This window comes from Tyto alba, unplaced genomic scaffold, assembly GCF_018691265.1.
Source record: "Tyto alba isolate M040663 unplaced genomic scaffold, T.alba_DEE_v4.0 Super-Scaffold_40, whole genome shotgun sequence".
Taxonomy (NCBI): domain Eukaryota; kingdom Metazoa; phylum Chordata; class Aves; order Strigiformes; family Tytonidae; genus Tyto; species Tyto alba.
In genome coordinates, this window is record NW_024881316.1 from 15490865 (window position 1) to 15513968 (window position 23104).

The following is a 23104-nucleotide window of genomic DNA, read 5'->3' on the forward strand; positions in this document are numbered from 1 at the left end:
TTACATTTGGCATACAATGGCTGGGTCTGTTCAGTCCCTTGAAAAGCAGTACCATGTTTCTCATCTCTTGATATGGTCGAACTGGTGTAAAGCAGCAAGGCTGCAGAAGGTGACTTTGGCTGCTGTTTCTTATAAACAACTTTATGCCATGCCCTTGTAAAGCTGACTCCAGCATGTTGACTTGTTAGATTGAAATTGGAACATTTCCTTCCCAAAGGACAACCACAGACCCCAGGATTAATACAGGATTTCTTATCCTTATCCTTCATCTGAAAAAAAGGATCAAAATTTCCTTTATCAGACAACTGCTTTTTAGCATGTCTCTATGCCATAACAAATGTGCAACCTTTAAGACTTATGATAGCTTTGTGTACAACTACCTCTGTTGGTTGAGAGACTGACCTGTGTTCTATTAATATTTATAGATTTAAATTTTTAATAAACAACAATTCTGCATTATTGAATAGGTGACTTCCTGCATTTTAATGGTTATGGAGTAGGAGTGGGCTCTTCGTAGTTAACATTGTGATAAATTTTTCATGATTAAATAAAAAGTTGTTACCTCTAACTTCCTCAAACAAAATCCCCTTGGACTACATGTTGGTGCAATAGTGAAGAATTCTCTCAAGAGATATATGATATTACATTTGTGGCAAGTTTGCTTAGGGGATTTAGATTTGTGGTACATAAGGATTTTCCACAGCTGAAAATATTTAATAAATTTCTTTTTAAAGTTGCTGAATTATTCAAACATCAATTTGGGATTACTTATTCAGTTTTGGATTCTTATTTGCAAAATTGATCTTCACATTTTAGAAGGTGTATATTGACAAAATAAGAGATTCAAAATGTTCACTTTCGTCAGCATCTTGGAATACAACTGGGACATAGATTCAGGCTTCCATTCATTTATTTTGAAATCAAGACATTTGATAGAGGTTTTACTAACAGCTGCATTGTAAAGAACTTGCATTTTGGAGGACAATGTGGGATTTGTAGACCTCTTAGATATTACATAAAAATATGAACCATTTTTTGTAGGATGAAGTCAGGCCATTTCTTAGGAAAAAGCTTGTGCATCTAGTGACTACTGTTACTTTCTTCTTCTCAGTCAACTGAATATTGTCAAGGTCTTGTTCATGTGTTTATGTAGTAATAGCACCTTTAGTGACAGTAGAACACATGAACAGTGATGAAGAGTTTCTTTGGAATAACAAACCTGGTACTGTTTCATCTTCAGGTGGGTCAGGATCTTCACGGTGTCACTCAGCTGGGCTGTTATTGTATTAAGAAGTACTTTTCTCTTCAAATAACAGAGTGAATCCAATGAATTCTCATTTAGGAAGAAAATGATACTCCATGTGAATACAGGAATCACGACCTAGCCTAGTATCACCTAGTATAATTTTCTCAGATTGGCTTTTAAAGTAAAATTTGTACTGCATAAGATTTCATGTCAAGGTCTTTGGACTCAAAAGTATGAATATGATTTGACTTAGGGTTATTTGGATGATTTTAATGGTGCAATCCTCAACTTGAAAAAGCTGTACACAATCCAAAACCCATTTTGAATATCTGCTTTCTTTTACACATATTTTTTATTTGTAACTTTCAAGTAAAAACAAATCCAGTTCATATTATATTATTGTTGGAATATAGTTATACTTCTGAACCAAGGATTCAGCTAATGGATTGGCCACCATAATTCTTTATTTGCAGGATATCATGGCTCTATTTATCCACAATGAATATAAATAAATACATAATTCTTGCAATCTGTGCAGAATAGTTGTTGTTGCTTTGACAGCATCCCACACTAATTGAAGAAAATTGGTCACATGTATGCTTATGAGGTATATTTCAATATTCAGAATGGTCAAGAATGGTCAATAATTCATAACTCCATATTCTGAATTTGGATCATGGTACCATCATAGAAGGTGCATGACAGAAGATTTCTCCAGTTTTAAGAAGAGGTGTTTACTGAGGAATTTGGAAATGGCAACCCAAACAGTTTCATTATCTATCCTGTGGTATATCTACATCCTAGTGACAGTCAGATGAATGAACTTGCACACAGTGTCTGAAACAGTTAATAAACATTTAATGTCACTCAATGAAAGGGATTGTATTATTTTAGATTCCTTCCTGATGCTATTCTCACGTTGACTTCACTGAAAGCAATGTTTGTCAGTAGACAACCGAGAAATTAAATGTGATCCTAAATTAGAACAACAAATACCACCAGCCCATTTACTGCTATACTTAAAGCAATTTTAATTATTAATAAAACATGTAGGATGCAATGCTTCCTTTTGAGCTCTGATTTCACAGCCCCCAAAATCCACCCCATTCTGTGAAGCTCAATTTAATTTCATTTTTTATCTTCACTTGCAAATAAATATTTTGTTTTCCCTTTGAGAGTGAGTCAATTTGATAACCTAATCAAAGATCAGAGCTTTCTGTATGTATGGAGTATAATAAGTGTATGTCATTTTCCTGAAAAAGTGTATCAAAACAAAATAACATTTCAAGACAGGCACTGCTATATTTAATATCTGGACACTATATAAAATACCAAGACACCCACTCTCATTAGACAGTGCTGTAAAACAAATACCAGGCAATAGCATTATTTTCTTGTATCTTCAAAAATGCAAGCTGGCAGGCTCTCCTGGGATGTGATTAACAGCTAGCTTGTCAGTTGGGGGTACTTACAAATGAAATTATTTCTTTAGCTATTAACCTTTGACGACATCAGTAATTCCCACATCTAGGACACAACAGGGTCTGGTAATGGACATGGAGGAAGAACACACACTGACTCACGCTGCAAGCAGCCACACTGAAACACAGACTTTTGGATGGGTTTAGCTTCCATGTCAAGAGCTAAGCAAAAGCCAAGTTTTCAGTAGCAGTCAGTAGCTTGAGGCTCCCGCAGTCATGCTATAGGGAGATTTTCAGAAATATTCAGGCACCAGCTCTTGTGAAAAATCTATTTATTGCTTTAGGTGCTAGAAACAGCTGCAGTCTTCTAATGAGCTGCCCCTTACAGACATTTCTCAGCCTCAGGGAACAGCGGCTCAAAGGCACTGCCTTACTCTGCCATTCCTCTGCCATTATTTTCACTTACCCCTTCCCTTACAAGCCTTTGCTGCCTGTGTTTTACTGCTGTCACAGCTCATTCCTATTTCAATGGTAAGTGTGGACTATTTTATTTTGTGTCTGCCCAGCAGAATGGCATTCCTTTCTTGCTCAAAACCTCTGGGCATGACTCCAATACAAGGACTGTCTGTTTGCAAATTACCCTAGCACTGGGAGACAATGATATATGACCTTTCACAATATTGGGCAAGGTATTGACAAAAGTCATTGATCCCATTTTTGAGTGACTATCTCACCCAGGAAGACAAGTGAAGTAAAAAATCTGACAGTGTCTGCAAAATCCTGTGCCTGTTCGGAGACATCAAAAGCTTTTTTAGTTTTTTTGTTGGCCGGGTTTAAGATCGGGCTTATCAGATAACATAAGATTGTTCATCTGTTTTTTTAAAAGAGACTTCTTTTTTTCTATATGAAAATAGTTTGTTTGTTTGCTTGTTTTGATTTTGGATAGAGAAGAGACAACTGGATATCATGCAACCCTTTACTTGTGTGAGCAGCCCTCAATGACAAGGCCACTTCTCCCCCAGGTACGAAACACATTGCAGATGAGACAACAGGATCTGTGGGTATGCTTTCTAAGGCTACACATTACGTGTATAGTTTTATGTTTTGGAAGAATCTTTTCTAGTTTTTAAATGGGAATGACCTCTAGGAATCAGCTATTATTTTGTGTTATTTTACTTGGACATCATTGGTGGCTTATTTTCTTATCGTTAACAGACAACTAAGACTGGCTCCCAAAGAGCAAGTGATAAAAGCATTTCACCTTGTAAGTCAGCTTTTAATACTTTCAGACTCACAATTGTAACATATGATGTTACCTGAAAATAAATGTTCCATGAAAATGTTTTAATTTCTTTTTGAGCTGTGCTGCATACATATACTGATAGTATTATAGCTGGTCAGGTGAGCTTATGTAACAACAACCTATTTCTGAAGGAACTATGTCATTGAGTGAAGGAACATGAAGGAACAATTACTATCTGTATGTCATTGGCAGAAATTTGCCTACTAATAATGGATTTAGCATGCATGCATGCTAAAGTGGGGTAATTAAGATGTTGTCCTTGGCAGCAGAATTCATGTTAAAATGGAAAAATAACTCATTATTTCATTGTTAGATCTGCAAAGCCAAACAGATCTCTGGTATCACCTGGGCAGGGAGATATGCATCAGAACATGTTGCTGGGAGGATGCAGCAAAGGGTTTGAATAGGTATTTTCAGACAGAGAACACAGCAGTTAAGGAGATGGCTGAGAAATTTAAGTATCAGTTCTGCAAAAAATGTGACATTGAGAAAAAGTTTTCATACCGAAGCCGGACAAACCAACCAACGCCGATTCTGTGCAAGAGGTTTCCCATGCAGGAGATGCTCAGTTGCCCAATACACTCCACATCCCAAAGGATAATTCTGTTTTCCGTCTCATCCATAGTGCTTAGCGCCACTTGCTATACTGCTTATGAGACATGCTGTACAGCATTTCTCCATTAACAAATCAAAAGATACCACATTTCACTTTTATTTTTTTTTTCCTTTAAAATTTAATTTACACATTTAGTATGGTATAAGAAATCATTCTTTGTTAAGGTCAGCAACTCCACAGTCAGCCTTCATAAAACATTTCCCTTATCCTTCATGGATAATGCTGTGCCTCACTGTTCCCCTCGCCGATACTTCAGACTGCAAACCATCACTCAGGTTACCTGAGGCAAACCAGTCCCATCTTTGTGTTCAGTCAGCATTTCCCTTTTAGTCTCCTCCTTCTATTCCCTGCTTATGATTATTCTTGATTAGTTGATAACAGTTGACAAATTAAAACATTCCAAGGGCTGAAGCATGTCTCACTGGAGTCCTACTTTCTTTATAATTCTCCACCTTTAGAACAAAACCAAGAATGTCTCCCACTGCAGTCCCATCATTTGAACATTCACATGTCTGGAAGAAAGTCACAGAGAAGCTCAGCCAGGTCCATATAAAAATGTTATAATCTTTATTTTCTCTCCTCTCCTCCTATTGCCCCCCTAACCCTTGACAAAATAGGCACAACAGATGTGAACAGCAAGTTAAACAAGTTTATCTGGTTTAGTAAATGAAGTCATGTTTTACTGATCACCTAGTTACCAAAGTGTTAAACAGGAGCTTGGGACTCCTCTGTCCCTGAAACCCCTGATTTATAGCCTTGTTGAAAAAAAAAAAAAAAAAAAAAAGAGAAACATGGCACAAGGTAGAGTTCAAGCCAAGCCTCACCAGTCAGGGCACCTCCCAAGTCTCAGAGCTCTGGATCCAGAGCAAATTCTGGGCTCACCCATCCCACCACCTGCTGTGCTTAAGCAGCTCCAGCCCATGCAACCTGTGGACTTTATAAAAACTGAGCACACTGGCAACCCATCCTCCTTGGGAGCAACTGCTGGCTTCCACTCACCTCTGCTTGAAGAAAAAGGAAAGAGATTGATTCCGTGTAGGCATCTCCACGGTCAATGAACTCATCCGGTCACCTCTCACATCACTGTCAGGGAAAAACACTGGCACCAAACACACAGAAATGAAAGCAAAAGCCTTTCCCTGATGGACCAATCAAGCCTGACAATAGTCTTGTGGTGGATGCCAGAGATATTCTGAATGTTTTGGCAGCAACACCAGCTTTTTCTAGGTGAGAATCTGCCTACACAGGATTTATGCAAACATTTCCTCACTTGGATTGTAACCACCCCTTCGCAGCTAAGCAGTTCAGCATTATCACCAATTCTTTACATAGTTCTGAGTTTAAAATACTACCACCGCCTAAAATAAGAGGAATTTCAATTACAGTGCTCTCTGAAATTAAAAAGGTGGAAGCCAGTTTGACAATTTAAGCTGATAGCTGAGATACTGCCTCACCAGCATTTTTGGCACCAGGCCTAAGGAGGAAGTAACAAGAGGAAGGGAAGGGACAAAGAGAAAAAAGGAATAAAGGAGGGTGAGAGTGATCCAGTCCACTTAATATAATGACATGCATTCCCTATAAAGGGAGCTTTGTAGTCAGTGGAAAGAGAGCTGTGCTTTTCAAACACTAGAGAGGGCATTCTCATCCACCAAACAGACAACTCTTCCTCTTCATTGACAGCACAGGGGACTCGGGTGTTTTCAGGGAGTGATGAAGCACTGAAACAAATTGCCTCTCTTCCTTGAAGAGTACAAAGAGATACTGGAAAATATCAGATACTTTTGCTCACTTGGAGTATGGTCCACCTGATGCTCTTCTGAGAACAGGCACCTACTGAAGCAGAGCATACGATTGAGGGATCACAAAACTTGATTGGGGGGGCAGGGAAAGAAATTGGGTCCCCAACCAAAGTTGCAAGAAAGCTCTGGAGGGAACACTGATTTACACCTGCTCAGAACAGGCACTTCAGAGCCAGTATTAATAACAGACTGAATTATTCAGAACAACCAGTCTATTAGGGTGGTTGGCAGGTCAGAAATTGTGGGTCATGACAGTTAGAAATAGGACTGTGAGACCAGAATGATGTTGCTCTGAAAAAAAAAAAAAAACAAAAAAAAACAAAAAACAAACAAACAAAAAAAAAAAAACCAACCATAAACCAAACACAAAACCACAGATCAGAGTTGTGGAGTCCCAGGTTGCAGTCCCAAGCTTCCAGCTGAAGCAACAACATTGCTAGCCACACTGGGAACAGGTACCCAGTTGTACAACTGATACAGCTGCTCAGAGAGAGAACATGATGAAAATTATAAAAACAATTAAGAAATGTAACAAGGGATAGTACCTGCTGTGCCAGAAATTACTACCTTGGCTGGCAGCCAATTACAAAGGGTGGGTCATAAGTCTACCTGCAGGCAAGGTAAAAATCAGGTAGGAAATAGGTATTTCTGCATCCACACCTGTGTGTGAAAATTGATTCGCCATCCAGGTGGGTATACAAACAAGATGCCTAAACAAAGGATTCCTGAGCCCTCTGCAAGAACAGGATCAAGCATACAGGAGAACAACAGTAGCATCAGCAAACCTCCCCTTGTGGGTGCAGGTATAAATTGCTGAATTAGGCACTGGAGAGAACTGTCTTGAAAAACTCCAAACTCATCATCTCAAACTGAAGCAGAAGCTGTGCTCTCAGACTGAAAGTGTTCTGTTGCAGGGAGGGGTGTGCAGGGGTATCAAGAATGCAGAAAGTTACTAAGGTGTGAAACTTGTAGGCATTGCTGGGCTGCCTAAGCATCATGTGAATGTAGCTGAAGCAAGAACATTACAAAAGCTGAGGTACATGGAAGTATATGAAAGTCAGCAAACTTCAAATCAGTATTTAGCTCAGTTACACCAAATCTAGCAGCACATTATGGAAAATCTAGAATGTCAGACAGCTTTAGTGTTCACAAGGAGGTTTGCCTAATCATACTGGATATGTCAAGGTCTCCCCTCAGTGCAAACAGCCCTGTAGAATCAAATGGGAAAGAAGCAAAATATTCCCAGGCAAGACCATATTTGTAAATGCATCAAGCAACGTTTGTCTGAAGCCAAGGGAAACATTTTGCCACAGAACGCAAAATGGCCAATATAAAGAACTATTAATAACTGCAAAACATGTCATTTAGAAAGCTAAATAAGCATCATTTATGGATTATACTGTCAAGACCAACATGTTAAAGGCCAAGACAGCAAAAGGGAATCATTTGCAACTGATCCGCAGGATGATGGGAAGGGACAGAGCCCAGGAGTGGTTCCAGATTTATTATCCTCTGTTGACATAGACTTCTAATTTCCAGTATACAAGAATTAGAGACAGAACAGAAGGCACTGAAGCTCCTTTGGCCAAACTGTAAAGATTGCAAATCAACAGCTGTGGTCTGGTCTTCCAGTTCTTTGAACAAATGGACATAGCTAACTCAGCGAGTTGTCCTGGTATTCAGGGCTTTCTCTTTGATCAAGAGATAATTTTTCCCTTCTGGAATTGAAATGGCCCAAAAGAAACTGGCCTGTGGAAGAAACTCTAAATGTCACATATTCAGACAAGGTATGTGTTACCATAGAGAGAATATCTTTCAAACCATCAGTTTTCTCCAGTAATGCCCGTTTCCCTCTGTGATATCAGACATGCTGCAGTTCCTGTGCAAGTGGTGTAATTGCACTTGATTGATATAAACACGGTGGATAAATGCTTGATTCTCCTGGAACGGCCATGGCAGTCTCTCTCTGTTCTCCCTCACATTTCCTGGGGATTAGAATCCTGAGAAAAGTCTGTTTACCTAGTAGGGGCTGGTCAAAAGAAATCTGTATGCATGTTACATACCATGCACATCAGCCTCGTGAAAAAAAAAAAATCTTCAAAATGTAAACTCAGTGAAGGCAAGTTGTCAACAGAAATGTGCCACACCACTGCAGGCCTTGGTGCCTCTGTGGACTGGAGTAATAGGCAGTTTGCAGTGACTTCCCCTGCTGCCTTTGTCATTACTGTTTCATCTGGTAATTTCTCTCCAACATTTTTTAAGAATTAATTTCCCTGAGCACCTTCCCTTGTTTTTACAAATGTGGATCTTTAGATTCAGTTTAAGCAAGCTGTCTGTGCACCGTGCAGAAGACAGTTGATAAGTTCTGTATCGTTGCTGTAATTTGAATCACTGTAGACTAGTGATTTAATATTTTAATGTAATTCTCTACACACCAGCAAATGCACATTTAGAAATAAAAATTGTTTCAAAGTGCCACCAACTGTTGTTTTTGCAAACTGCAATTCAAAGAATACATTTTTTTTAATGCTTCTACTGCATGTTATAACATTTTCTGGTGTAGCACTCAATTTACAAGAACAAGCCTGCATTATCCTTTTCCCAAGCTACACAAGCATCACATCCCATTATATTATCTCCCCTATGGCTTGGTTTCAAAGGCAACACAATACAGTGTACCAGGCACACCTTTTCTGTTGTTTGTAAAATGATTTCTTTCAGATTTGTGTGTTTTAATGACAATCCGATTTCTACAACTTTCAAGAAACCTCCAAAATTATCTAAGAGAGCCAAGCTCTAAAAGTTTGCTTTGTTTTTTAAATATGTCTCCTATTAATGATATGTGAGTTCCAAGAATTAAGCATGTGCTGAAAACACCATGCTCCAGTGCTCTGCTTTTACCTCCTCCAGACTTTAATTTTCATGCTTCTCAAACTTTGCTTTCCTCAGTTCCCTCACCCCTTGCATTTTGATTTCTCCCGAATCAAGCTGGACTCCCCCCAAGAAGAAACTCTTCTATGATCCACCAACAGTGATCAAAGAAACAGAATCATAAAGTTTACCAGACAGGCTTAGTGGTACTGATCTGTTGGTACCACAAACAGTGTAAATTATCACAGAAGTTTGTCAGTCTGAATTGTGCGTTAGTAATACAGCATGACAGTCTTCCAGGAGACTGAATGGTTACAACGACTGGTGAGCTGATCTCCATAAATAGCAGCTCTAAATCAATTCTGTTTGCTTGCTGTGATCATATGAAATGCATCAACTGTTAAATAAATCAATGTGACCCTAAAGATTCCTTGGCTTAACGTCTTATTATTTTGTGGCTATAGGATGATTAGGCATTTAAATAATTTTCTGTGATAGCATCTGCATTATTTGAGTATGCCAGATTGTGAACACAAACCTTTATATTTCTCCAGTGCTTTATTTGCCAGCAATAACAATAATTAAAATAACAACAGCCCTCACTTGGTTTTGTTGATACCATTTAGTTTTTTCCAGAGAGAACAAAGCAGGCATTTTACTGGTTTGAAATGAAATGTGTTCTGCAAGGTCTGAGTTATTCAGCTATCGACTGGTGGGAGCATTCATTTCGGAGAACAGTAAGTTACTCCAACTTTCTCAGTCCAAATTGATCCAACAGAACGAGACCCTGTTTGAAGTCTGAATTCCTCCACAATTTTTCTTTCAAAACTGCAGCTCTGAACCCCCTGTAGATGTAGTGGGTAATCAGTGCTGATTGATTTCTGAGTATGTGGATGGAAGAACAGGGAAAGAAACGACGCAGTGACAGGAGGGGATGCAAAGTTCAATAACATCGTAGGTATGTGCCAATGAGATCTTTCATAAAAGCAGTAGAGTGACTGCAAAAAAGCGTGTGAGGAAGAAGCTGAAAGGTGAAACAAAAAGATTGCAGCTCAGAGGAAACTGTTGGTGCGATGGCTGGGGGAGGGAGCAGTCTTCAGCAACACCACACATGGTTAAATGGAGGAGATGGAGGGGCAGAGGGTGAAGGTTTGCAGAAGTTCCTAATCACATGGAGAAAAATCTGCTCAGTTTTCTGTTCTGAGAGACAAGGATCCCAAGGCAGCACATACTGGCAAGACACTAAACATCTGAGCTGTATGCCAGTTCCTTTTTCTTAAAAAAAGTTTCAAAAGAAACAAATGAATAGTTTGGTTAACAAAAGCACTGACTTATAATGCTCACAATTTTCCTTATAATAGGAATTCTGATTTTTAAGCTTATCTCCAAGATTTTAAGTATTTTCTGTTTCAAATAGAAATATCCAGATCCTCAAAGTTGCCACTGCCTTATTAGTAGCCAGCTTTATCACTGAACTTTCTGGTATAAGAAAAGCAAAACAAAACACAGTAAGAAATGCCTTTTCTTCCATTTACTCTTTTACAAGTAACCACGCTGTTGTTGGCTAGATAAGCCTCAAGTGCTGTGCAATATGTCTTCTACTTTTGACTGGTTTTACAGGCATAGTTCTGACTACATTACATCACCACATAAAAGTAATACATTAAATAAAAATAAGGCTGGATTTTGCAGCTGGCATTGAAAAAGCAATGGAGAACAGAATGACAATTGGCAAACAATACAAAATCTTGAGAATTTGCAGGGTAAATATCAGGTTTCTATGGCCCACACTAGTGAGGTTCTTCAGTTTTTCACTTTAGATCTAGGAAAACCCAATTATGGTTCATTAAATTACTCTTCTGGTGTCAACTTATGTGACAACAAATAAAGAGTATATCCTTTTCCTTAATGAGGAGTAAATCTGAATTTCATAGAGCTGCAGCCAAAACCTACTGTCCATATTTAACATTGGTTTATAATAAACATATCTTTTCAATTTTCCTTGTTTCCTAATCAGCTGCTTCAGCATCCTCTCCCCACAGTGCTTTCAAGATGGATATGTCTCACCATTTCATTAACACAGTGTTGAATAGCAGCGCTTCTTTTTGTAACAAATTAGCATGACTGTAGTGTACAGTATGGCTTTGATTCTCATTTACATTAGGATTCTCTATACCATTCTGACAAAAGAGATTTTTATAGGGAAAATGTAATGTATGCTGCAAATATTTAGTTGCAGAGGCAGCTATGCTAAGGCAGCCTCCCTGTTTTTTGCTGCAGCAGAGACACATGTAGCACCAAATCCTTCATCCTGCCATGGCACAGGCTGTAATGATTTTAACAGCACTCATCAGCACAGACCAAGCTCTCCTCATACATCGATGGCTGAATGTTGACCCCCAAATTCCTCTTATCAGAGAGAGAGATTGCGAGTCTTTTATTCTCACTAGTGAGGGACCAGACCAGGGTGAATAGGTTTGGGATTTCACTGAGACTCCCATACCACAAAAACACATTTTGCACCATGAAGTCACTTCACCCATCAGAGAGCAGGTTATCAGAGAGAAGCTGAACTCAAATGTGTTACTACAGGCTAATTTCCATGCTTACCAAAGACTTGAATTTCTGACTTGTCTGCAACAAATGAAGTAATTCCCTATTCTTTACTTCATCGCTCTGATTGTTACAAACCCACTTCTGCTGAAGTGGTGAGGTGTCCTTTAAAGCCAATATTAATCCCAAACTACAAACCTCTTCATTTAACATTCCTCATGGCTATCTGGGGAGACAATAATTATCCTTCTGCTTTTCAGAAAAATGTCTCTGCAATTGAACCTCTTATCAAATTCTTAGACTAGTAGGAGCTGTCCTGTCATACAAATACTCTGTTAGCATGGAAAAAAAAAAGTTAGAAAAGAAGCCACTGAGTGCTCCTGCTAAATGAACATTCTCACAAAGATCATAGGATCCACAGGGTTTGCTTAGCACAAAAGTAATCTTTATCGAGCCGTACTGGATAACTAATAAGAATAACAATAATAGTAACAGAATTGCAACACTTTGCTTTCATATGTGCTACGGCAAAACTTTGCCTTGATCAATTATCTAATCAGATTTGCTTCAATCCATTAATTTTGCTTTCTAGAACATCATATCCCCCACTCTAACCACACTTGGACCAGAGAAATACTGCTGTTTCCTGTTCTCTGCTGCGCTCTGCCACATTCCTGGCAATCCATCATATCTCTTACTTCATTAGACCAATCCGTATTTTCTCTAATACCCATGATTTTGCAGCAGTTCATTCTGAAAGCCAAACAGCACGCTGCTAGAATCAGGTCACCCTTACTTTGCTAACACATGGTGCCGGCCGGTGGCATGACAAGGCAGGATCCAAATCCTGCTGGGATTTTAACCCAAATGGTGATTCCCCCCACTCCCACCCATATACAACACTTAAAGTGGCAAGTCTATATCAAGGCTGACAAAATCTCCATCTCCTGGATAGCTCAAGCTACCTTTCCAAAATGCAGTCAGTACTATTTATTAATCCCTTGTGGCTATGTCCAGAGGTCCTGCTGCATTAATGCAAAGGAACATAGAAATGTTGGCTGGACACAGATCCTCTGGAAGACATCCAGCTTGACTTCCTCTGGGGAGCAGACCTGTGCCAGCACTGGGTCAGGTAGGTCAGCCTGTGGCTTTGCCTCGCCAACGCAGCAGAGGTAGATGCATCTTCTCCTTGAAATTGCCCCTTGCTTTGCTTCCACTGATTAGTTTATAAAAAGGTAGAGTGCATCTGCAATTTACTAGTGAACAGCTATGCTATGTATATTTTAAAATGTGCAGCTTTGATTTTATACTAGTTCTGCTTTGTTTTTCTCCTAGAAGTAAGACAGCTTAAGAGCTTCACTAGTCCCAAGGTAAGCTAAAAAGTTATCCAAATGTGTTGTAAGAAATTTTCTGACTGTAGTTTCCCATTACCTCTTATACTAACCACCATGGTCATGAACAATAGATTCGTCCCTTCCTTTTTGTGATTGCCTTCCACATTTATTTATATATATCACACATACACATGTATCTATATAGATGTATACATATTATATATAGAATTCTATTATATATGTATCAATAAATATTAAATCTATGAATAATGATATATATGTATATCATATATATCTGATATCTATCTATATCTTTCAGTCGTCTTACACTAAATTTAAGTATTGTAAAGGAAACAGAAGAATGGTATAGGATGAACTAATGAGACTGAGAAGTCAAATATCACAAAAAGTAGGAATGGGGATACAAAAAGTTGAAGACAGCAAGCCTATTTTACCTGTGGAAAGAGGTTGAGAAGGAAGCTTGATTACAGGCTATTTGACTGCAGGCTATAGAGGACTATATTAGCAGAAGTCATTTGATATAAAGTACTCTTTAATTGAACAGACAAAAGACCAACTGTTGGATAATGAAGGCATCCAAGTTCATGTTAAAAAGAAGAATGAAATTTTTATCAGAGGAAGCAATTTACCAGTGGAGTAGATTAAAATGGGATGTGAGAGAACGAGTTGGGATGGGTCAGCATTTGAATGTGTGACCTGCTGAAGACCTCTCTCTTGTGTCCCTGAGGATTTGTCTGCTTTTCCTCCAGGTATCACAGCTGGATATATATATATATAAAATAAAATATATTGCCTGTCTCCCTCCTCTGTGGCCTGACTCTCACTTCAGTCACAAACTTTTGAGTCATAGTAGGGTTGAAATGGTGAAATTGTATGGCCTGTGGTAATGGCAGAAACCCCTAATACTCCCTGGGTCTTTAAAAATCTGTTACTTGATTATAGGTTGCAAGAAGCCTTAGACAGGTGGATGTATTTCCTCAACTTTTATGTTGTTTCTGTATATAGACAGCTCTTATTTCATAAAACAGGATGTAGATACACTCAGTCTGTCATTCTGTTCTATCATCCAAATACGTTAGCATTATATTGCTTTTCCCAGGACTCTTTGCCACTGTGATTGTTCACTTCTCAACAAACTACATTTAACGCTTACTTTATTAACATTGTCTGCATCGATCTCTGAATATTTTATAATCAAGAGAAGGATTCCCTCCTTGAAGAATTGTGTTTACTCAGCTTTTGATTTCTGCTATATAGTTATGACAACATTTAACTATGGTGACCTTTTTATTATCAGTGTGAGGGAACTTATGTCTCTAGCAGCCCCTCTACTCTCTCATCTTTGATCACGGATAAATAGAGAAGGATGATATCACAGGAGTACCTAACCATTTTCTTTCTCCTGTATACGTGTTATGGATAAATGTTATATGTGTTGGTCAAGGACTTTGACTTTACACAAACCTCTCCAAGCATAATTTCCACTAGCCTAGTTGTGTATGAGCTCCAGTATTAGTTTCTTCTTTTTCGCATTGGTTATATCGGTTCCTAACAATCTCATCCCACGTTGTGCCAAGTTCAGTTTGATTCCAGCCTAAAAAAATTGTTTGTCGAGATATTGCCATTATCTCAAACTTTTTTCTGCTTGCAATATATGGATGCTGAAATGTTTAACTAGCTTCAAATATTCAAAAAATGCTAGCCAGTATATAAGCAGTGTAGGTGGAATTAAACTGCAAATGTACATAGTTATATTACTTAAATGATAGTGGAGTTTGGTCCTTATTTTGTCAAAATCGGGTTTTGGTCCCTGAGATCATTTGTTGTTCATTTTCTATACTTCCACTTTTCTGGCTTTCAGAGTAACTCACACAAACTTTTGCTACAGAGATACATCTGCAAATCACTTCCGTCTGAATTTTGTATAATTTAGTGAAGCTACTGCTTGTATAATCTACTATTGTCAAGATGCAAAGCCTTAAATGATCTAAAGCAGTTGAATAAATATCCTCAAATTCCTCTATCACTTTCCTTCATCTGGTTGTGCCAACCAAGTGCTCTTTAAATTACAGAGAGTAAAATTCTGCCCTTTGGCTTCAAATATATCAAAATGTAGAAATTTCACCAAAAGAGCACTAGAATCATTTAATCCAGTCCTCCCTTTTCACATTAAACATGCTTATGAGTAGACATACAAATAATTAGTTTCTTCATTTCTCTGGTCTTTGGTAAAACTGATAGACAATTCAGTGGAAACTGCTGATATTACAGTGAAAGTCAGAGGGGTTGAAAACAGTTAACGGTTGGACCTGATGACCTTAAGAGTCTTTTCCAGCCTGAATGATTCTATGATCTATGAAAAGCAGCAGTCTGACCCTTTTAAATGAAAGTAGAATTGGGTCCAGAAAAAGGAGTGAAGTATTGAGAAGACAGCAGATGATTTTAAAGTATGCTTAAAATCTCCAAAACAAGCTTAAAGGACACTGTCCATGAAGGAAAGAAGGATATCTAAACATGCTCTGATAATTTTCATGTAACTAATCCAAGCAAGGGAGTGCACACAACCATAAGCTCCCAGGAATCTTTCCTCATATTGTTTCAGCCAGATAATACTAGGCTGTCAACACCTGACTGCCCCATGTTTCACTGCTCCTCAGAGGACGATGTCTTAGAGGACTTTGTGTATTTAATGGCAATCAAAATGTCAAAGACTAAACAATGCTACCAAAAGACTGGTTTTTGAAAAGGGAACTACTGAAATCTTACAGATCTCTTTGAGAACATGCAACTAAAAATTCTTTGTGCAGGAATTTACAAAGTGTCCCTGATGTAACAAAATGAGAGCACTGCTGAAATCTTACCAGATTCATATTGAGTCAAGTAGAAAAGCAACCTACATTATTGGGTTTGTCACCACTATTCTAAAGGCCATTGATAGGCCAGTACAGTGGAAGACAAGATAAAACTGACATTTCATGTTATGTGTAGTACTAAGCCGGTAAGAAAGTCTGCCTCACTGTGACAAGAAACACACCCTTAATGAAAGAGATTTCCTAGAAAAAATGCCAATATTTGATCTATAGCAAAAGGAGAGAAGAAAGTCGCTGAGAAAAGATCCTGTCTGCCATGACCAGGTGCCTAAAATTTTAAGTTTATGCACTTTAGGCAGAGGTTAGGTAGGATCTCTTAAGATAAAACCCCCAGTTCTTATAATCAAAATTTAAGAGAGAAATTCTCATCTAGGGAGACTTTGAAGACCTTGATCTCTTAGGACAGGTAAGAAGCAGATGCAGAAGGGAAAAGGTAATCATGCTCTCTGCTTCCCAAATCCCTAGTCTTTGGGAACATCTTTTCTAGCAGATTTGGGGTTTTTTTCCCCTTTTATCTCTACAGCTCAGATTTCAGAGCTGCAATAGAAGCGAACGACCAGGTGCACATTACATTTTAATAGTATGCTCTTTTACTTTCCTTTATTTCTGGCTAGGTGCATAAGGGAAATAAGGGACAGTTCTTATCTTTTAAAAATAGCAAAATATTCCAGTTTCCCTCAAACAGAAAATGAGGAATTTTTACATTTTTTAGGTTCTGGCTGATCTTATTTTGAACTCTGTTGCACTGATCATGTCAGTTTATGTGGATCAGTCACATGTTGCTAAGGGTATGACTTGTATCATTCTTGGATCACTGACAAAGTGATTTCTGAACCGTACTGATGAAAAACAACACAAGAGAAGATGTTGCTAATAGTTACTATTGATATAAAAGCAGTTTATAGCAAACCACTCAAATCCCAGGATCAGGACCCTCAAAGCTATTTTCAAGGCTTGGCAAGTACTTAGAGCAAATAGGTAGTTACTCTTTAAAAGAACTGCAGGCTAAGATTATCGGTAGCAGAGGCACACAGGTGGGAGAACATTGGCAGACAAAATACTAGCAGGAAGAATAGGTAGCGGTCATAGTTTAATCAACAGCCTGACTCTTGTCAAGTGTGTTTTGTGGGCATCACAGCAAAGGAGGATTTTTAGGTAAGATAATGAGGATATCTGTGCCTGTTACAGGAAGCTACCCTCAAGCCAGGGAAGGCATGAAAATGTCTGATTGAAATCAAATAAGACTCTGGGAGGGGCCAGCATCAGAGGCTAGTGGGAGGCAGTAATTGGCCTGCATATGTGATGAGAAGTGGATAAGCTACCAAAGGCTTTGAAAGTCATGTAAAGAAAATTTGCTTGTTATTGAAGTATTAGTGAAGGAATGAGATAGGGGAAGGGGTGCACAAAGAAGAGATGAGAAGAGGGTCATGGCCACAACAGCAGGCTATGGAAATGTGTGGTAGCATTTAGGTAGGTATAGTGCAGCTTCCAAGGCGAGAAAAAAGTAACTGATAGAAACCAGGCTGATAGCTTTAGCTACTAAAACTCCCTAGCTCCACTCTTCAGCAAAGGCAGATTGGGCAGTGAGAGAACTTCACCAGAGGTTTTTCCAGCATCTTACATGGGGCTTAGGGTTTTGGAGTATAGAAATCTCCCATGATTTAGTGCTCTCTTTTAAACATGAGTGAGGCCATGAGTCTTGAAGAGATATGCAAGGACAGTCTCCTTTCTCTGTCCCAGTGACAGGGCGGGAGAACAAAAGGTTGGGCTCCTGTGCAGAGGTGGGCCCAGTTGCAGGAGCAAGACATGGAAAAGGCAGCTTGGAAGTGAGGGGGAGAAAGTTCATGACTAGGATGAAAAGTCATGAACAGAGGAGATGTGGGGACAGATCTGGGTCAAGTCCAAAGGATGTTTGAGAGTGATGAGAAAGCCAAGGAAACCCAGAGAGACCTGCGGGATTTTTTTGTTTTTTTTTTGTTTTTTTTTTTGTTTGGCATTTCTTGTTTTTAATAATAGATGCATATTTTTCTTGTACTTGGTAAGAAGACTGCTTGGGTTTGGAAGCCTTGGCTTGCTCTTAAAGAGGTGAACTGTACATTCAACATGCCTTTGCAGATCTCCTGAAGTGTAGAGACAGAACTATGAAGAGAGTAAGCATTGGGGAAGGGGCATAACAAGATTCTCCTAATGAAGGAAAGGGAAACCCATGAAATTCACAACTGATATTTAAAAGCTACAAAATAAAATTATCTGATTCTGCTTACACAAACACAGACACAATCTTGCAAATGAGGCCAAGACCACGTCTCAATTTTTTAAAATACATTAACATTTTAAAGGCTACACCCAGAAGCAAGGTATTTTTAAGATCAGCTCAGAACCTCTATCTGGGCACATTCTACCTGAGACCTGAATCCTTTAAGACTGACTTCATCCTATAATGAAAAATAAAATGTACCTTTCTAAACAGAGATCACATCTATGTTTTACAGTGAAGTATTCCCTTCCTCATGAAACACACATATACACTAGACATGAAGAAATGGGGTTTTACAGAGTTCTATGAGACCTGTCAGTTAAAACAATCTTTGGATAATGAAAAGACTGGAAAATTATAACAGGCCACACCCTTTGATGGCATTGGCTACAGACTCCTTAAATCTTTGGGTCGATGCTGATCCGGGCTGCTGATCTGGCCCCGTAGTTTTACTTGGTTACTTTTCACAAAGTCTGGTGAGGTACAGTTCTGCTTCCAGCCAGTGGGACGTACCACTGGCTTGTATCTGGCAGAAGCTTAAAGTGACACAATTTTATTTACCTACCTCTTCTAAGCCTTTTGCTTCTCAGAGTCTTCGTTTTCTTCCTCAAAGAAATAGCTACACGTAGAGCAGTGGTGATGCTGACAGCCTTTGCTGGCTCAATTGTTCTTTGGTAGTGTGGATTTCACACTTTGCAGCATGTAGACCAACAGTTTCATAACAGCCTCACTTCAAGACCAGATTATGTTGGATTTAACTGTTTTACAGAAACTCTCACTTGTCACCAGAATGAGATCTTCAGCTGTGTACCACCTTGCAAAGTGCTGCAAAGTACCTACAAAGTAGCTGCAAGTATCCCGAAACCCTCAAAGGGCCTTCTGACCTTGCAAAGCTCTGGCATTTGGACAATGCCATAGCCACTCGAAACTGCTTTAGTTTTGCAGCCCTACTCTGCTGACAAAAGTAGGCCTACAAGACCCTTGTGGCCTTCAAAATTTCTTCCTTTCCTGAATTCCAGCATCTTGTAAGCATCTCTAAGCCTCTTGCTAAGCAGAACAGACAACTAAATTTTGCAATTAGGTCTCATACTGCAGAAGAAACTGTCAACTTGTAAACACTGACATCCTAAAAGGACTCAAATTAATGGATAATGCCTTTTATTAAATTAGCAGTCCAAATCTGCATGCCAGCAAAATCTCCTAGCTTCTGATTACCTCCGGGAACAAAAAAGACTAGAGCATGCTTATAAACAGTGGCAGCGGGTTTAGCATATGTTACCTCTTTCCCAGATAAGTATTAATTATCCATAGAGAGAACCAGATCTTTAGTAGGAAGAAATCTTTGTAGCAGCCTTAAATCAATGTTGACATGCTGATTTCACAAGGAAAAAAATTGTTTCTTAATTTTCAGCAATTTTACTTTACTGTGATTCACTGCATTGCACAAGTTTCCATCAGGCTTTCTGCATTAGTAGCTTGTTGCTTTAAAATGTGTGCAGGCCTTTTTTTTAAACACAGAATTTAGTGTTTCATTTCTGAAAACTTGCTATTTAGGACCCATTTGAAATCAACACTGGATCCTGAAAGGAAACCCTTACAGATTTTATCCTCTAAAGCAGAAAGAAAGACTTGAACATACTGAGGTGTACCAAAGCTTTAAACTTGATATAGGTCCATATCTGAAAGTGGAGGATTTATCTTCTGCCAGGTCTGAGCACAGAACACTAGACTTTTTTCATTTGAATCCCTACAGAGTCAGAATACAGGGTCCTTTTGCTTCATGCTGTAGAGGTGCTATTCCTTTTTTTTTTTTTTTTTTTTTTTTTCTTATGTGACAGGAAGGATTTAAAGGTTATGCCATCGACTTTCAGTTCTCGTAGACTGCTGTACCTTTATGTCATACTGTCATGGCTATTTTCTACAGTTCATTCCCCAATGGATCTCCATGTATTTCATCGTGGACAGATCCTGGGGGGTTAAAACCCCTTCAGGTGTACAACTGGAGACAGTCTGAACTGTAGGGATGATTGTTCAGCCAGACCCTCTGGCAGCAAAACAGGCACTTGCACTGATTTTGGTGTGAATTAGAGGCTCCAGCAGCCTCAGGTGGAAACCACAATAACAAGGAGGCAACAGCACTTTTCACACAAGCAGTCATTTCTTCTGCTTTGTAAGGAAGGAGAATAATGGGCAGCATGGAAGGAGAGGACATGGGGCAGTATCGAAGTGGTTTCCTGTGGAGCATCTCCAGGAACATCATTAAAGAGCAAACCCCTTGTAGATGAATTCAGAACAGTCACCAACCTCAACTGCTGCCTCCATGAACTGAAATGTGTCAGGATGGGTGCAGTGTCTGGAGATGAAATGGTAGAGACAGTGTAAGGGAGGACTGGATTTTCTTTTTGCTTGCACTTAGTTGCTTACTTAAAGAGTAATTGAATACTCTTTGGAGGGTATCTGAGTGCATTTTTCAGCAACTGTGCCTGACCAGCATGGAGAATAAGGAAATATCTTCATCTGGCTTTATTCTCATGGGTTGAGAAACTCGGTGTAAATGTGTGCCTATTGAACCTATGTGCTTGTTTCATTTTCTGGGTCCTTAGAGTCAAAATCAAAACCAGGCCCAGCTGTTCCTTATAATTAAATTTCAGTAACTCAAGCTGGGTGTTTTTATTTTGACTAGTGACTTAAAAGTGTTGGCATTTAAATGGCCTCAGCTATATTTCAAAGTTAACATTGAGAAACTTCACACATATATTAGCGTTATTTGTCTGTTGGCAAACTCAACAAAATACCACTGTGTTGATTTACATAGTGAAGGTTATCTTTGCTAACAGAAGGACTCAAAATTTCATTATTTAAAATATGAGGATGAATCTCATCACAGTGCAAGAGGCTACAGATGGCACTACACACAACTTGCCACCTGAGTCAAGGGCAGAGGTGAAGTTTATATTGCACGCTGAGCCCTGTGTTCAAATATACATATCCAAAAGCCAAAACCCACACAACATTATCTGTGGCCAGGACAGATCTGACTGTAGGATAAGAACTTCTTCCTTTCCGGTACTTAGGCTTGTTTCCATGTATCTGTCTTCTTTCTCTAATTTATTTGTAAGTCATTGATGACATTTATGCCATATGTGGGCAGTTTGTGATGCAATAAACCAGTAATAGGCTCAGTTTTCATTGCAGTTTCTATATTTGGGTATTTTAGTACATCAAAATCTGGATATAAGAAGTGTTAACAGTCTTACGCCAGCAGAAATTAATTTTATGCCTGCCTCTGCACAGAAGCCAAAAGCTTCAGGAAATAGGATCTCTTCCCATAAGCATCTTTTCAGATTCAGTTAGGAGAGATGAAGGTAAACAAGGAAATGCAAGCTTCAGGGTAACAGCACAGCAGTGAGATATGACCGTTCATGTGGTGATGCATATGATTCACAATATGTTTCTGACTGGCACTCCAAGACTCCAGTACTTATTGATGATCTAGGTAGAACCTGGTTCCTTCTTTCATCAAGCCTTGGCCTGTGGGAGCCCAGCCGTGGCACAGGGCTATGTGCAGCCTGGCTGAGCAGAGAGGAAGAGTAATTTTTTAAAACCCGAACACCTCTTGCTCTGTCACAAATCCTGGGAACCAGCATGCACAGCCTAAAGAGAGCAGCAGTTCCAGTGCCTGTGTGGGGACATGACTTCTGCATGCCCCACCAGCAGCGATAAACAGCACCAGGTCCACGACATGGAGCACTATTAGAAAGCTGGCTTTAGTGTCTTGCTGTGCCTATTCCTAACCCAAGACTGAAGCTCCAGAGCAAAGCATGGGGAATGTTACTCAACCTGCCCAGAAGGATGAGGTGATCCTTGTGGGAAGTCAAGTGAAGCCACCACAGCTAGACCTGGAATGCCCTCGGCGTATGTTTTCCTGACCACTGGCAGCAGTACTACACAGCTGAGTAAGAAACAAGCGAGCACAAACAGGAGGCAACAAACAAGGGAGGAGAAAAGCATCTTCTTGCCAAGACAAAGAGGGAAGCAATGAATGATGATTACTGATGAATAATAACCCAGAATTAATGGAGGAGGGCAACAGCAAAATCTGTGCACAGAACACAAACATTTTATAATAAGGGTAAACAGTGACATTAGTAGGGTGGCCAGAACTCATTGCCCATTCACATAATACTTGTCTGCACTACATGACATGGCTGATGGCGTGGCCAGGGCTAGAACATTGCTCTTGGAAGCTCTATAATTTTATTGGAAGACCTGTTCCACAAGAGGAAAGCTGTTCCAAGACTGAATGCAGGACTAGGTTTTCCTCTTGTTATTATTGGTGTTTTAAAATTAAATCAGTCTCAGATATGTAGCCCTATTTGGGAAGAATGTTGAGCTATGGAGGCTCAAGGGCAGCTGCCAACTTAAGCACAACTAAATTAAGCCAGAAATGTAGAGCAGAAGTGGAAGCAATAGCACACTGTATTAGAAACCAGGATTATAAAATCTCTGTCCATCAAAGAGACGAGAATAATGCAGATAGCTCCATATTACTATTTTTAATACAGTGAAGCCTAGAGGCTCCAACCAATTACCAGGCTCCGCTGAGCAGAAGGAGGCATCACAAAATAAAAACATGGAAACAGACCAAACCCTATCCCAAACTCTTTTGGGAAAACAGAAAGGCTTATTGACATTTTACCTTTCTATCTGTTTGGTGAATGTAGGCAAACGTTGACCACCACACTTTGACTAATCCAAGGCAATCCTGTCCCTACCTCATTTCTTGAGAGAACCTAACTAAAGCATGAATCTG